This window comes from Pteropus vampyrus, unplaced genomic scaffold, assembly GCF_000151845.1.
Source record: "Pteropus vampyrus isolate Shadow unplaced genomic scaffold, Pvam_2.0 Scaffold90, whole genome shotgun sequence".
Lineage (NCBI taxonomy): Eukaryota > Metazoa > Chordata > Mammalia > Chiroptera > Pteropodidae > Pteropus > Pteropus vampyrus.
Genome location: NW_011888871.1, coordinates 1,263,552 through 1,278,658, shown reverse-complemented (window position 1 = coordinate 1,278,658; position 15,107 = coordinate 1,263,552).

The following is a 15,107-nucleotide window of genomic DNA, read 5'->3' as shown; positions in this document are numbered from 1 at the left end:
AGAGAGAAGAAAGAGATATGTAGGTCGCTGATGAGGGACATTAAGACAGGCGGGAACCACACTGGCAGCCTCGTCCGCGGCGCTAGCAGGATCTGGAGCACTGTGCTTCTCCGGGCGCCCGGCCAGAGGGCCTGGAGAAGTCTCAGAACAACGAGCTGCACTTAGTCAGTCTTTCCTCGTGTCTGAGCTGCGACCTGATCCACACAGCACGGTTTCTGCTGCAGTTCCCTTATGCCGTCTGGAATCCTGACATCTAATCCCCTCGCGCCCATTCCCAAGAGCTCAGTCTGCCCCCAGACGCCCGCCTCACCACCTGCGGTTCCACGGGTGGACTGATCTGGCCCCACTGCACCCTGCTCACCTCAACTCTGGTTTTGGCCACTGGCTCAGCCCTGAGTGGCACGAGCCATGGTCCGGATGTGTGTTTAATAAGCACGTGTATTGTTTACTGTATGTCAGACGCCATTCAACGTTAGAACGGCTGACTAACCCCGTGAGACTCTGGGAGATGCACCGGGACCAGGACCCTGGGGCAGAAAGGGTAAGCGGCCCACCCAGGGTTGCAGGGCCAGTGACTCAATCCCAAGCAGAGGCACCGGGCTCAAAGCTCCTTTGACCCCTGTGGAAGTTCAGACCACAGCTGTCCGCTATGCCAGCCCCCCGCTCTCTCAGCTCCAGCCCCAGCGCCTCTGCAGTCTCGTGGCCAGTCCGCTGTGCCCCCCAAGTACCAAGCAGCCGCCCAGGGTCGCACCCCCCCCACCGCCCTCAACTCTGAGCCCAGCCCTGAGGAGTGGTCTTCCGGCTCCTGGGGTCCCCCAGCCCCGGTGGCAGCGGCTGCTCCTATATTACTGGCTCTGGGCTACCTCCCTTCTATCCTCCCAGCCCCCACACCCAGAAAGTCACGGTAAGCCCCTCCCATGAAATCCCTGGGGGGCTCTGTTTGCCTGACTGACAATATAAGCACCTGAAAGTCTCTGCTCGATCCACTCGGCTCCTCAGGCACAGTGAGGCCATGCCGCAGGCACCCGCTTGCTGTATTCGGAGGCGCACGGGGAGAGTGGGCCGCCGGGTGCCCCTTCCGTGAGCAGACAGACGCTCGGTCTCCCCGTTCTCACCCGCCGTGGCTACACCTAGGGTTCCAGGGTGCGGGGTCCCCCTCTAGCTCAGCTTCCCCCCACGTGAGTAGCGGGTCCTGGGAGTAGGGACAGGTGGCGGTGGGGAACAGGACAGGCCTGGCCGGTGACCACACTGCGTGCCGTTTTTACTGACCCTGCCACGCCCGCCGGCACCCACCCGGCCCCCAGCACCCGTCCCTGAGCCTTGCCGGTGCGCGGGTGCCCGTCCCGGTCCCGCCGCCGAGGCCACTGCTGCTCTCAGCGCTTCCTGTCCCCACAGGATGCGGAGCCACGTCACCAACGGCCACGCCAGCTCTCCTCGCTGCCTGCGCTCTCTGCTCTGCTGTCCCTCTGCCCTTCTCACGGGGAGTCAAGATAAAAGCGTGAAGTCGACGCTCCGTGTTTGCCCAGAAATTAGATGATGCAGTTTTCAACTCGCTGACATTTTCTCTCTGACTCAGGAACTAGGTATAAGCGGCCCCAGCGACACTTCAAAAACGGCCCGGGCTGGGCAGGAGACCCACGTGGCCTGGATCCGGGCCCGCGTGCCACCTCGTCTCGGCTGGGAGACGCCACGTCCTCGGACGCCATGCTTTCCGAGGGGCCTCTGGGGACCACTGCTGGGTGCACCGCTCACACGACCTGCGGCCAGTGCGCAGGAGTCCAGTGGAGAACACGACAGCATGTGGCCCATCCGCCTGCAGGAGCGGACGGCATTTCAAACGCAGATGCAGCAGCCGAAGTCGCCGAGGGGCTCGCCCGACCCCCGAGCCCCGCTGCAGAGCACCCGCCGGGCAGAAGCCGGAGGCCAGCGGCGACTGCAGACTCCCGCACAGGGCCCGCACGGGAAGGCGCGTTGCTGCGTCCTCCGAGCTGCACACACCGGCGTCCGTGTGTGGCAGCCGTCGCCGGGGCTCCGGGCCCAGGTCCTCCGCTTCCCGAGTGCCCAGGGCAGACGCTGTTCCTGTGGAGGTGGCAGCAGACGTGCTCCGTCCTGGCACCAACGTCCTCGTGGTTCCCACCCCCGTCCTGGCTGACGAGCCGTCCTGCTCAGCTCCGCGGCCGCACGGTCCCTCTCCCCGCCGCGGCCAGTTCCGGGGCCTTATCTGGGGGTCACCCCCAAGCGCGGTCCCGAGCCTGTCCTCCGTCTCCCGATGGCTCCGTCCCCGTGTCTGCGGGCTGCTGGAGCGGTGCCCGTGCTGTCTGCCTCTGACACTGGCAGCGGCCAGAACCCCACTGGTCCCGAGGTAGGGGGGCCCCGGTGAGATGACCTCGGATGTTGAGAAGCTCTTTTATGTGGCACTTCACACGGCCGCCAACGGATAAGGGACCGCGGCGAGAGCAGGCATGCAACGGCTCTGCCGAGCAGGTCAGCTTCAGAGGGGTCACGCGTGCACGCAGAGCTAACTGTGCTACAGTGAACTGGCCGGCGCCACATAAAGGGGGGACAGCTGTGGACTGGGCCAGCTAGAAAAAACAGGGGTCACCGCCCAGAGGAATGCGCCTCGCCGTGTATGAAAAGGCACTTTGGGAATCCCTGAGGCACGGAAATGGGGGGAACTAGAAGAGATTTTGTGCCAAAGCCTCAGACAAACGAAGGCTCGAGGAGTTGTTGCCGCAGGTATTTATGCCTCCTCTTTCGCGAGGGTCACCTGCAGGGAGACGGGATGCTCCTCAAACCGTCGGCGTTCAGGAGGGACACGAGGCCCTTCTGTGCCGTCCCCTCGCCCCCTGCAAATGAAGTACGTCATCTCTCTGTTCTTTCCTGACTTGATCGGAAGTTAGATACACACGGTTAGTGAAAAGAATTAATTTTGTCGGTTATAATCAGCACTCAGACGATGTCAGAAAGTTCAAATTAAGTGGGCAAAAGAAGTTAGGGGCTACGATCCATGGCAGAAAAGTTTTCCTTGTGAGATTTTTTAAAAAAATGACTTCGATAATAAATCTTTTGCGAGATGAAAGAATTTAATGATAATGAACATACTGTCAAAAGAAGGCTCATTTCTTACTCACAACCCCAAAACGAAAGCGAGGCTCACTCACGTCAGCCACCGCTGAAGCGTTTGAGCGAAGGAAGGGGAACAGCATCTGTACCCCACATCCCCTGTGTCCTTCGTTACTTTCACAACCAGATGGCGCGGCGCTTCAGTGTGCACGCGTGTGTCTGTGGGACGGGGCCGGCAAGTCGAGCCGTGGGCCCCGAGTGGAGGGCGGCCCTCCTGCCGTGTGTCCAGAGCCTTGTCCAAGGAGGAGCGAGCTGCATGGCGCTTGGAGACCGCCGGGCTGACCTCTCCTCGGCCCTGGCCCGGGCAAACGCTGACCGCATCAGAGGTGCAGCCCAGGAAGAGCATTTGCTGTACGAAATGCGTCGTCATCAGGCAGGCGTGCGGGAGTGAACTTCGGTTCAGCACAGGGGCCCGGGAGGGACACCGATCAGAAGCCGCCCGACATCTGCGTGCTTTCGCATGGAGACACCTGACAGGCCGCTAACTAGATCTCTCCTGCGTTTCACGTACGTGGCAGTCACTAGGCCAGAATTTACGATCCCGAACCCAAAACTAGCCGGCGTGTGCTTAGGTGGGAAAGAAGAGAAAGGCTACAACGTGGGGCTGGAAACGGTGGTTCATCTCCGTCAATGTCACCGTCCTCTGCTCTAGACGCAGCACGCGCTAGAAAGCTGCTTAACCCCATGACAAGGGACAGCGCCAGTTAGTGATCACGCACAGTGACAGCGGCTATGACAGAGGACTGTGCTGAAGCCAGCTGGACTAAGTGCCATTTCCTAGGCGGAGCAAGGAGGGACGGGAGGGAGAGAGAGGAGCGACAGGCGGGCGGACAGGACCTGGGCGGAAGACAAGGCGGACGGAACCGGGGTTCTCGAGAGCGGAACCGCGACAGAACCGGCTCGTCCTACTTCGAAAGAGATCGCATCGGTGTGCTACACACAAGACCACGGCTCTATCATGTGACGACGCTGGACAGCAAGATCCAGCACCTGAAAAGGTAAGCAATTCGCTAAAAGCGCGCTTATCCGAAACACAAATCTTGTTTGCTCAAGAAATACTTGCCTTGTGACTTCGCACAAGGAAATAGGGTGTTAGTAACAGGGTGACGTTACTAACAGACGACGCCCCAGCTGTCCCCAGCAGCGTCTGAATTTGCCATGCTCCGGGACATTTTAAGAGATTCTCCTCTTATACTTTCCAGACTTTGAACTCAGAAGGGTGCGGGAATCGTAGGCAGTTGTATTTTTCAAATTCAATGTCTGTACGTACTGGGTAATTACCCAAATGTACTGTCTCCTTGCCCCGTTCCCACCAGCAGACAATTACTTTACGAAGCATTGATAGCAAATTATTTAATTTGTAATATTCTCCTACATTTTTTCTGTTTTCACATTTTCTAAGCAGATTGGCCTCAGCTTCTAAATTAGATGATCTCTCCCTGCCCCAAAGATTTTCATTCAGTGAGAAGATTCTTTTTATTTTAAGTGGCATTAAAGGTAAAGATCATCCACATCCGAGTCTGAAAACTGTTTTCCACTTGTGGACGTTTCAAAGAACCAGGCTGGACTCGGCTGCCTTCGGCCTTCCTGCTCAGCGGGTGGACGGGGCACCTGCCTTTGCCACACTAGGAAGAGCAGGAGTTTGCGAACAGAGACTGACAGCTGCTCAGCGTGTCGCGTCTGTCCTGAGGACCGCCCGCCGTCCTGGTAGCCGCCACGCAGAAGGCACGCCTGCCCGGCTCCCGCACGCGGGGGCGCGGGTCCGCCAGCCCTGATGCGATGGCTCTCTGAAGCTTTGGAGAGCCAGCCTGGCCAACTCCGACCCCACGCCCACCGTGCTCAGAATTTCTTGGACCACGCTTAACAATAATATGTTTATTATTTATATCATTCCATTTAAAATAACATAATTAGAAAAGAAACTGCAGAATTCTTAGCCAAGTGATAAAAAAACACGAACATCCATAATTTAATACCGTCTTTGTTAATTTCATTTTCCTCCAAGGTATTCAATTAAAGTGTCACACAACGAAGCTGCAGCTACAAAGGAATCCCAAATCCTATTAAGTGTCAAGGATGTTAAAGCTACAAAACTAACGGATTCTTTAGTTTGAAACCGTTCAGGTGCTTTATGGCGCTGCCGGCCGGCCTCCCACCTGAATAGCGTTTTACTGGAAAGGCAGTCTATAATGCATTACCACTGAAGCACTTTAAAGTAATCGACCCCACAGGGCCCTTCAACCTTATTCGGTTTACATTAAATAATTATGAGCTCGTCATTTTGTTTAAGCTTACGTTTGAAGGCAGCCATCCTGCCAAGTCTATTCCGTTAAGATTAAACATATTTTGGGGTATTTATAGATCCTGCTAGATCTATGTTTGATCTAAATAGACTTCAACCCGCTAGAAACATATGTGGATGTACCTGACTATAATGAAATGCAGGATATACGCTCGTGTTGTCAAGGCATAAACACGGACGCATGTTAGCTGCCTGCTCAGATACGCAGAAATAAGCGTTAGATGAACAAAAACGTCCTCTGACTAGATTCGGCAGAAGTGGAAAGATGAAGAACATGAACTTTAACCCAGCCGGTTCCAGAATCATGCAGTGGGAAGTGGAGTTTCTCAAGGAGGCTTTTGGTTCAAAGCCCAAAACATGTAACAAAAGCATCGTTTTTAAAAGCTAAGCCATGAGGACTTGTTCTAAAATATAATATTACCCTGCTTTCTCACGCTGACACATTTTTTGAGGAAAATGCTGTTAAAATATGGACCAATGTCGGCACAGGAAACTAGCCTCAGAGTAACCTTCCTCAGCGGGGAAGCACCGTGAGCTTGAGCGTAGGGAGGCTTGCTTCGTGCCCGCCACCAGCCGCCACCAACACAGTGGCCACAAAGCACGGAGGGCCCCGTGGGATTTCTGAGCGCAGATGAAAAAGCATTTTTCCCAAAAAGAAAATGACAGAATAATCAGGAAGGACATCGAGCTACTTATGTAAGATAAAGTCACGCTAGGAAATGCCATCTACCAAATAACAGTGTCCCTCATGCCCCCCGCCCCCAGCCTTCCCCAGCAGGAAGTGGCGCTTTAACTGCTCAGGAGCTGGGCGGGGCAGACCAGGGCTCCTTTCGTAATTGCCACATATTGTTAACAGCACTTTAAGAACAACTTTCTGCAAAGTGCCTAAGCTTAGGATAATTATGGAAAAAAACAACATATAAATGCACATTGTAAAACGGCGCATCGTAAGATCAGGAAGGGCTGCAGGCCGGAGGCCACTGAGCTTGGAATGGCCACTCTGGGCCTGGGCCAGATCTCACAGTGGCAGCCGCAGGTCTGTGACAGCGTAAGCACGAGGACACGAGCCTCGGTCCCTGTCCCGGCTCCGCGTGGGTCTGCGCACCCACGCCAGAGGGCGTCCCCCTCGCCTGTGAATGACAAGCACACTGCCTGCCCTGACTACCTCGCAGGTGAGGATCGACCTGGACTGCACGCGTAAACACTCTGACAGCCGTCAAGGCACGTTCAAACACTCGACTATTTGTGCAAAGGCTTGTGGGTATCCCTTAGGCAGCATACTAATCAGGGCAAATTAGCACTCAGCCAGCGGAATAGGAAGGGCGAGGCAAAGTCACCTGAAGGTCAAATGTGTGTGTCGTTCGGGTCTGAAGTTGAAACATTCATGTTACGTCTCGAGTGTCTTTAGGATAATGCAGTGTGCAGCCTGCGGTGATACCTTTATCTCAGCCCCTGCCAGTGCCCGGGGGAGAGGGGGAGCCTGGGAAGGGCGACTCGGGAAATACGTTCAGAGCGCATCTGCGTAGCAATGAGGACGCGGGCGTCTGGGACACGAGATGAAAATGCGCGCGTGTGCGGGGAGGACGCGGCTCCCGCTGGACGGGGTTCAGGCAGGTGGGCACCGCTCTACGCGACACAGTTCTCCGCGCGTTACCATGGAGATTTCGAGAAATCCCACCGCATGGCATTCTCGGTCTCGGTAACAAAGGCAAGGTCGACTTCCGTCCTGTGTCCTTCGCAGAGCCATCGTCGCCTGGGAAGCCATCTCGTTAGCGCCTGGCTCAGGTCCCCGCTTTCATGCTTCCGGAGACACAAGCATTAGCAAAACAGCGCTTGCTCATTCTCTCGGGGGTTGTTCCTCGGGTCATGTCCGGAGGGCTGCTGATATATTTGGCAGTGATGAGTAACTGCCCCGGCGACGGCGCGTTTAAAACCCGTGCCGTCGGCAGACGCGTCCTGTCCAGCCTCCCGACAACTCTGGGCGACGGGTGAGGAGAGCACCCAGCCAGAAAAGGGGACGCGACGCTGGGCCCGGCCGGGTTCTTTTCACGGAGCTGGAAATGCCGAATGAGACTGAGAAGCCGGCAAGTTTGTCGGTGGTAGTGACAGCAGCCTTACGCCCTCAAACGTGAGTGTGACAGACTCTCGGGATGTAACTGGGACGCAGGATGGGGCCACAGGGCGATGGATAGGACACCTGGGCGGTCCCAGGCGGCCGGCAGGGACACCTCCCGACCTGGAGCGTCTGCGACACGGCCGTCCCCACAGGGGCCACAGGGCCGGACGGAGCGGCCTGCTCGCTCACCACTCACTCTCAGGAGTTCATTCGACAGACGTTTCCTGAGCACGCACCGCGTGCGGCCTGCCGACCACAGACGTGACCCGTGGGCCGGGCACTCGGCCCGACGCATGGCAGGTGCTGAGTGAAGGGGCCTGGGGGACACGCAGGGTGGGGGCAGGTCGCACTCGGTCAGGACGGTGCACGGGCCACGGAGCAGGAGAGCAGGGGCCCAGGCGCCGAACTAACGACCACGTCATTCGCTGAGGGGGAAAAGACAGCGCTGGCGAAGGCTGAGCCGACTTCCAGGACGCCCGCCTGTGCCGGGCAGCAGACGCCTGCGCCCCTGGCGAGGAGCCGCGTGAGCCGCGGGGCCCGGGCGGCCGTGTGCGGTCCCCAGCACGTGGTCACTTCCCACCCGCGAGGTGGCATCTGCGCGCGGCTCAGCCTCAGGGAAACGGAGAAGGCCTGACCCGGGCAGAAGCCGCGGAGGGGGACCCCGAGGCGCTTCCCGGCCCCTCCTGTGCCCCGCGGTCCCCCAGAAGCAGCACGTGCCGCGTGACGACCGGTCGCTCCCACAGACCCAGACCGCGCACTCGGGCAGGCGTCTCTGTCCAGCGACAGGGGTGGGCGGGCCTGGCAGGCTCCCGAGGAGCAGGCCCCGCTGTGCCCAGCGCCCGGCATGGCGCGGCCTCCGCGGGTCCTCGGCTGGGGTCCCTGCACGGGTCCTGTCACGGACACCGAGGCCTTTGTCACAGAACACCCGGGCTCGGCACTTCCGCAGCCCCACCCGGCGGCCGTCCCACCTGTCACCCTCCGGGGTCGGCGTCAGCAGCCACCACTACCACAAATGAACCTGACAGAACTCAGAAGAGCAGAGATCCTGGAAGAACACCTCCGAGTTTTATGACTATTTTTCAGATGATAAAAACAATACATACTTTTCTTAGAAAACTTGAAAAACACATTCTTAGAAAAATGTCAAGAAACAAGCAATCTGGCAAAGATACAAATTTGAGATGATGAAGCCTCTTTATTGGGCTCGCTCAAAACCCACATCCGTGCCCTGAAGCGAGAGAAAGCGGCCGGGGTCAGTGTCCACAGCACCCCTGGCAGGTCACAGGGGCTGCCGCGAGCGTGCGTGGGGACAGGGCGAGGGAGGACGCTCACCACCAGCACGGCCTCGGTGCGTCACCCCCTGGATCGCGCCCTGTGCAGTGACTCGAAAGTGGCTGCCCTTGGGAGAGGGAACCTGTGTCCCCTGGGTCTGGGAGGGTCTCGTGACCTGCTGGGACTAAGGGGATGGCTTTGGGTTCCCAGCCAACGCTGAGTGGGCTGCAACTGCCACACGGACGAGCTGCCACCTGGCCGGCCCGCTGAAGGCTGGAATCGGCAGACGGACAATCACACAGATCAATGAGAGAAGAGAACCAGAAATACAGAAGTATGAACCACTGATTTTTGACAAAGGCACCAAAGTAACTGAACACAGGAAGGACAGTGTTTTTAACAAATGGACATTCATAGAGAAAAAGAAAATGAACCTCGATCTAATCCTCGCACCTATGCAAAATTAATTTAAGTGGATCATGCACTTAAATGTAAAATGTAAAACTATAAAAGTTCTAGGAAAAAAAAATAGGAAACTTTCTTTGGGACCTAAGGCTTAGACGTGACTCTAAGAGCATGATCTACGAATGGAAAAGCTGATATGTGAGACGACCTCACCCCAGTTCAAAACCTTTGCTCTGCCAAAGCGCCCATTAGGGGATAAAAAGACAAGATGCAGCCCGCGCGCCCAAAAAAGGGCTCATCTAGAACACGCGATGAACTCCCGACCTCAAAAAAGGGCTCATCTAGAACACGCGATGGACTCCCAACCTCAGCGACAATGGCGAAGATTGAGTAAGAGACAAATTGTGTGCGGGTGTGTGTGGGGGGTGTGTGGAGGCATAAGCACGTGGAAAGAGGCTCCACACCATGAGCCGTCAGGGAAATGCTAATTCGAACCGCACGAGGTGTCGCCACACACATCTCAGGCAAGCTAACGTAAAAATGGTGACACCGCCCAGGGCCAGTAGGCGCAGAGGAGCTGGACACTCACTGCAGCTGGCAGGAACGTACCACGCTCCGGGCGCTCCGAAAGCATCTTAGCTGTTTCTTACAAAACCAAACACACGGCCACCATGCGATGCGGCCGCGACACTCTTGGATTCTCGTCTCTGAGGAACGAAGGCTACGTTCACAGAGAAACCTGCACATAAATGCTCATAGCAGCTTTGGCCACGATGGCCCCAGACTGGAGACAGCCCAGGCCTTCAGCGGGCCAGCAACTAAGCAAACCGCGCTCGGCCGGCCACGCGACGGGGCACGGCGGGCTGTGATACGCTTGGCTGGAGGGGCCTCCGCGCTGGGGCCTCACCTCGAACCCGGTCCCGGCCGGCCGCAGACCGTATACCCACGTTATCAGGCAGCCTGGGAAAGCGCGCTGGGCCGAGAAGCACCGAGGAGTCTGATGACGAAGACTCGCCTATTCAGTGAAGTGCAGTCTTCAAGGTTACTGGATTTCACTTAGGGCTCTTAAAGTGGAAGGCTCAGGACGATCACTGGCTACACCTGCTGCCTCCACCCATCAGGAGACCTCTCCGGGTTACCTCTGCTCCCCATAGTGCGGACCGAGCCCCAACCCCACAATCGGGTCACTATGCTGCTCCCCGCGTCCCCACGGCAACGGTTTTTCAGCTGAAACTTAGGCGGCGGAGGAGAGAATGTTCGCTATTACGCCCGCGGCTGCTTTAGAGAAGTCACCTCAGCGAGAAAGCCGGTGGCAAGCTGACGACGCAGAGGCCAGTGGGTGCTAGTGCCCGTCAGGGCCTCGAAGCCCGGCACGGCACCCGCTCTCGCCTCTTACTCGCTGCGCGCCCTTGGGCAAGCGAACGCGCCACACTCCTGGTTGCTGAGCCGGGACAGCGATGGCAAAATAGGCCCCGCCTTTCGCAGAGGGGGACAGAGGGGGAAGCGATGTGAACAGATTAAACAGTGACTGGTGCACAATAGCAGCCGTCACCTCGCCCTACTCTGCCAGGAAGTCATTCTGTGACGATAACGCCCTGCGTGGAGATCTACGGCTCCGTCCCCGCTATAAAAAGTTTCCTTCTGGATAATGCCACAGTTTGTTTTCTCATTTGGTTTTGCGAGGCAACCTATCATGCTCAATAACACAGAGCCGGGATGACATTGCGGGTCAGACCCTGGCTTCTCCTCCTCACCACGCTGCCTGGGCCCGCCCCTCACGGCTCAGGAGCCCTGCTTCCTTCCTGGGAAAGTGACACGTGGCAAGGTGTCCCCGCCCTCGTAGGGCTGCTGGGAGGGAAGGCGTTGGTACTGTATTTAGACCAGAACCGTGTCTGCACACAGTGAGCGCTACCAAGGTGTTAGCTATTACGGATTTTATTTGGTGTTAAAATAATTGCCATAACAATCATGACGGAAACCAGAAACGGGGTGAGCCTCCCCATGTGTGCATGTGGTCTCCGACCCCGGCTCGCGGGCCTGGCTCTGCCTTGCTGCCGTCTTTCTGGGCGGCCCTGGCCCTCACCCTCTGAGCAGAGGCACCAGCCCCAGGGTGCACGGGTCCAGTGTAGCCCAGACCGTCCCCTGCCTCCCCCTGGGGGCCTCCCCGACCTCGGCCGTCCCCACCGGCCGCCCCCAAGCCTGCGCGCTCCACCGCCTCGTCCTCAGCATCCTCGGTGCCTCTGGCCCTGGCCCTGCCTCCTTAGCCAAACTTCCTCCAAACCTCGCTCTGTGTCTCCTGCCTTTCTGTCCCCTTGCTCACCGTGACTGCCAGGCCCCTAGCTCCAGAAGCCAAATTGCGTCCCGGACCTGGTCCTCCACCCGATATTGTCACTTCTCGTTCAGGCTTCCAAGCGCAGCCACCTCCGGGCGCTGTTTGTAAAGGCAGAGGCGTGAATCGCTCTAAGGAGCGACTGTTACTCGCTCATGCCTCCCATTCCCAACTGTCTACTCGCGACAGGTCAGTGCTATTTGCTGTCTACTGAAAACACAATTCCAAAAAACTCATCGGAAGCACGCGATTCCTAATTTCACCATTTATTCGTCTTTCTAATAAAAACTAATAATAACCCAAAGACAGACTTTATTTATCACTTACTAAAAAAAGTCAGGCACTATTCTAAGTGTCTCACCTCACACTATTCCATTTAATGACGGTGACAATCCTCCCTATTAAGTAGGTACGAGTACTGGTATTAAGCAGGTGCGATTGTCCCCATGTAGCGGACAAGAAACCTGGGCAGACAGGGACGTGACCTGCCTGGGAGACGCAGAGTAAAAATCAGCGGGGCTTTGACTTCTGAGACCTCGCTCGTGACTACTGTTCTGCTTACTTCCCAAGGTGGAAAATGAGATAACACACTCTGCAATTCATGCTGGCCAGGCCATTTTCTCGGTATAAAAGAACTTCCTGAGGCATGAATTTAGAAAATGTTCAGACTGAGCAAAATATGGATAACGAGTTTGCTTATCTTACGTTAACCAATGCAAATCAGACACTGAGGAGACAAGTACGATCACATACAATGGGAATAACGCCCTTTATAAATAAATATTAGAATTTTGCATGTCATTCAAGATGCCAATCCTCAAACATGACATTTCTATTCATCATCACAAATCTTGGACAAATGTCGTCTCTTGGAAAAATGCCACTTAAAAATAAATGATACACTTATTACAAACATGTTCTTATGAAGCAAATGATTGCTTGCTTGCATCGTAATGTTATTGCTACTAGGTTCTGTATTTCAGCGAGGACGACGAGCCAAGAAGAAAAGAAATACTTTAAAGTGTGATCCAAGAAGTATTCTCAATCCTGCTGGACCAACGAGCCCCCTTTTCATGAACAAAAAATGCTGAATCATGCCCACTTTATGCTCCTGCAATGAAAGTCCTCGATAAAACAAGCAGCCTTCGCATACAATTTCAAAACAGAAAGAAAACAGTTGATGACGACCACGCCTTTCACCACGTAAATGCTGAAGTCTGCCCACACTGGAGGCGGACGAGGCTGTCGGTTAGAATTTGCACACCGCTGGAAAGCTCAGGAAAGCGAAAGGGCGTGGGCGGGGGCGGACGCCGGACCAGAAGGAACGTCAGAAGCGAAGGAGGAGAACACACTCCCATCGCACGCAGCAGCCCGCAGACTCGCGGGCAGCACGGGACGCGCGAAGCCGACGAGGGAATCGTCTTCCCGCTGCCCGCACGCGAGACCCGCAGGCGGCGGAGCGGCAGGTACCTTGGCGGGCGGTAACGAAGGAAATACGCCGGACCCAGATCTGCGCGCTGTTCCTGGGGGGGTACGTACCCCTAAGAATCCACTGACGGCGGCGTATGCGCACGTGGACTGATCAAAAAAATTAACAGACGACGTGGACGAATCTCAAAAACAGTATATTGAGTGAGATAAACCTTAGACCAAAAAGCAGACTCTCGCAGGCCGTATGATTCTACTTACATGAAGTTCTGCTGTGGGCTATGGAGAGGTTCTCAAACTGTTGGTCTCAGTATCCTCATAGTCTTAAAATTATAATTATGAGAACGCCAAAAACCTTTGATTTATGTTGGTTATATGTATTTCTATTATCATATTAGATTTTTAAACCGAGACACTTAAAATATTCATTCATTCATTAAAAGGAAATAATAAACCTTACACGTTAACATACATAAAATATTTTATGAAAAATAATTATATTTTCCAAAACAAAAATAGTTAAAAGAAAGACGGCGTCTTACATTTTTGAAAATCTCTTTGACGTTTGGCTCAGTAGAAAGAAGACAGCTGAATTCTCCTGTCTGTTTCTACGTTCAATTTACATATTAAAATACATAGCCATTATGAATTCTCTTCTCTCGTTTCTATTTTATATCCAAGCTCGGGCATTACACTGATGTTTTGAAATTATATGTGTAGGGTGGTTATCTTATGCATGACTCTCATTGCGAGAGAGTGAGGGGGCATTGAACATTTGTTACGTGGGATGGGGGGAGATCTCGTCCAGCGGTACTGTGAATATTGTCTTAAATCACATTTCAAAGCTTTGATTCTTTCCTTAGCTCATCATCCTCACTGAACTATGGAACTTGGTAGCAATAATATTACACCGCAAAGAATTACTGTAGAACTGGAAAACCCCACTGGACGCTCACAGGAGAACGAGTTGAAAAAGGGCAAATACATCTAAGGAGTATGATAAAAACAGTTTGGACCCCTTGACCCGCCTTCACGGGTGTCAGGGACACTCACGAACCTCAGACCGGGGTTCGACTGGTCTCCTTGGGGGTCGTGGTCACGTCTGACTGAGAAGAGGCCTGAGGGGACTGCTCGGGGTGGCTGTGCTTCTCCATGGCTACGGGGCCTGCTGGACACAGGTGCGTGTGTTTGGGGGAAAAGGAATCAAGTGGCAGGTACACTTAATATTTATGCATTTTATGTATGCGAATTTTACTTAAAAGGGTAAACAAATACTAGACTCTAGTTAGTAATATGCATGGTGCAGTGTTCAGGGAGAAAGTGTGCTGGTGTCTGCAACTTGCTTTTAAATACATCGATAAGTAAGATGGACTGGGAAAAACAGGGGTGGGGAGATGGACAGACGTGCGATGAAGCAAATACAGCGAACTATTCACTGTAGAACCTGGTGGTGGGTAGAAGCATCCTCACTTTACAATTCTTTCTAAATCTGAAAATGTTCATAATAAAATGTTGAAAAAATTCGTTGAGTGATACATTTAAGATTTATGTACTTCACTATACGCAAGGTTTACCTCAGTCAACACTGAGCCGGAAGTGAAGCGCTCCACAGTCCGCTGCTCAAAAATTGAAGCAAATACAAAAACTGCAGACTTGTCTTTGGATGTTGTTCTTACGATTTTTGTTATCAATCTTCAGATTATGCAGCCTCAGAGTTCCAGTCCTGCAGGATCTCGTGACTTCACGTTTCTGTCCCCAGTCCTCGCTTGGCCACTGCAGCCCTTGCGTATTTTTACCTTCATCGAGCTTGCATCACTGAAACCGAGTCGTCCCCATGTCCTCCCCAGGTCCCCCAAATCCTAGATGTTTTCTGCGTCTGCCTCTTCCTGCCTCTCTCTGTTTCATCCCCCTGTACAATGATTAGGCCTTTTTTTTTTTTTTTTTAAGGTGAGACAAAATGAAATGGCACATAAATTCATTTGCTCAGATGAGTTGCCACCAGATAACTAAACTGATCACTAAGTATGGATTGAAAGAAAAAATGTGCTTGATTGAAAAATATCGCTACTGGATTTTTCAAAGAAATTAAGGGAGAAAACCAGTCAACTTTAAAAAGCTCTGTGCAACTTGGT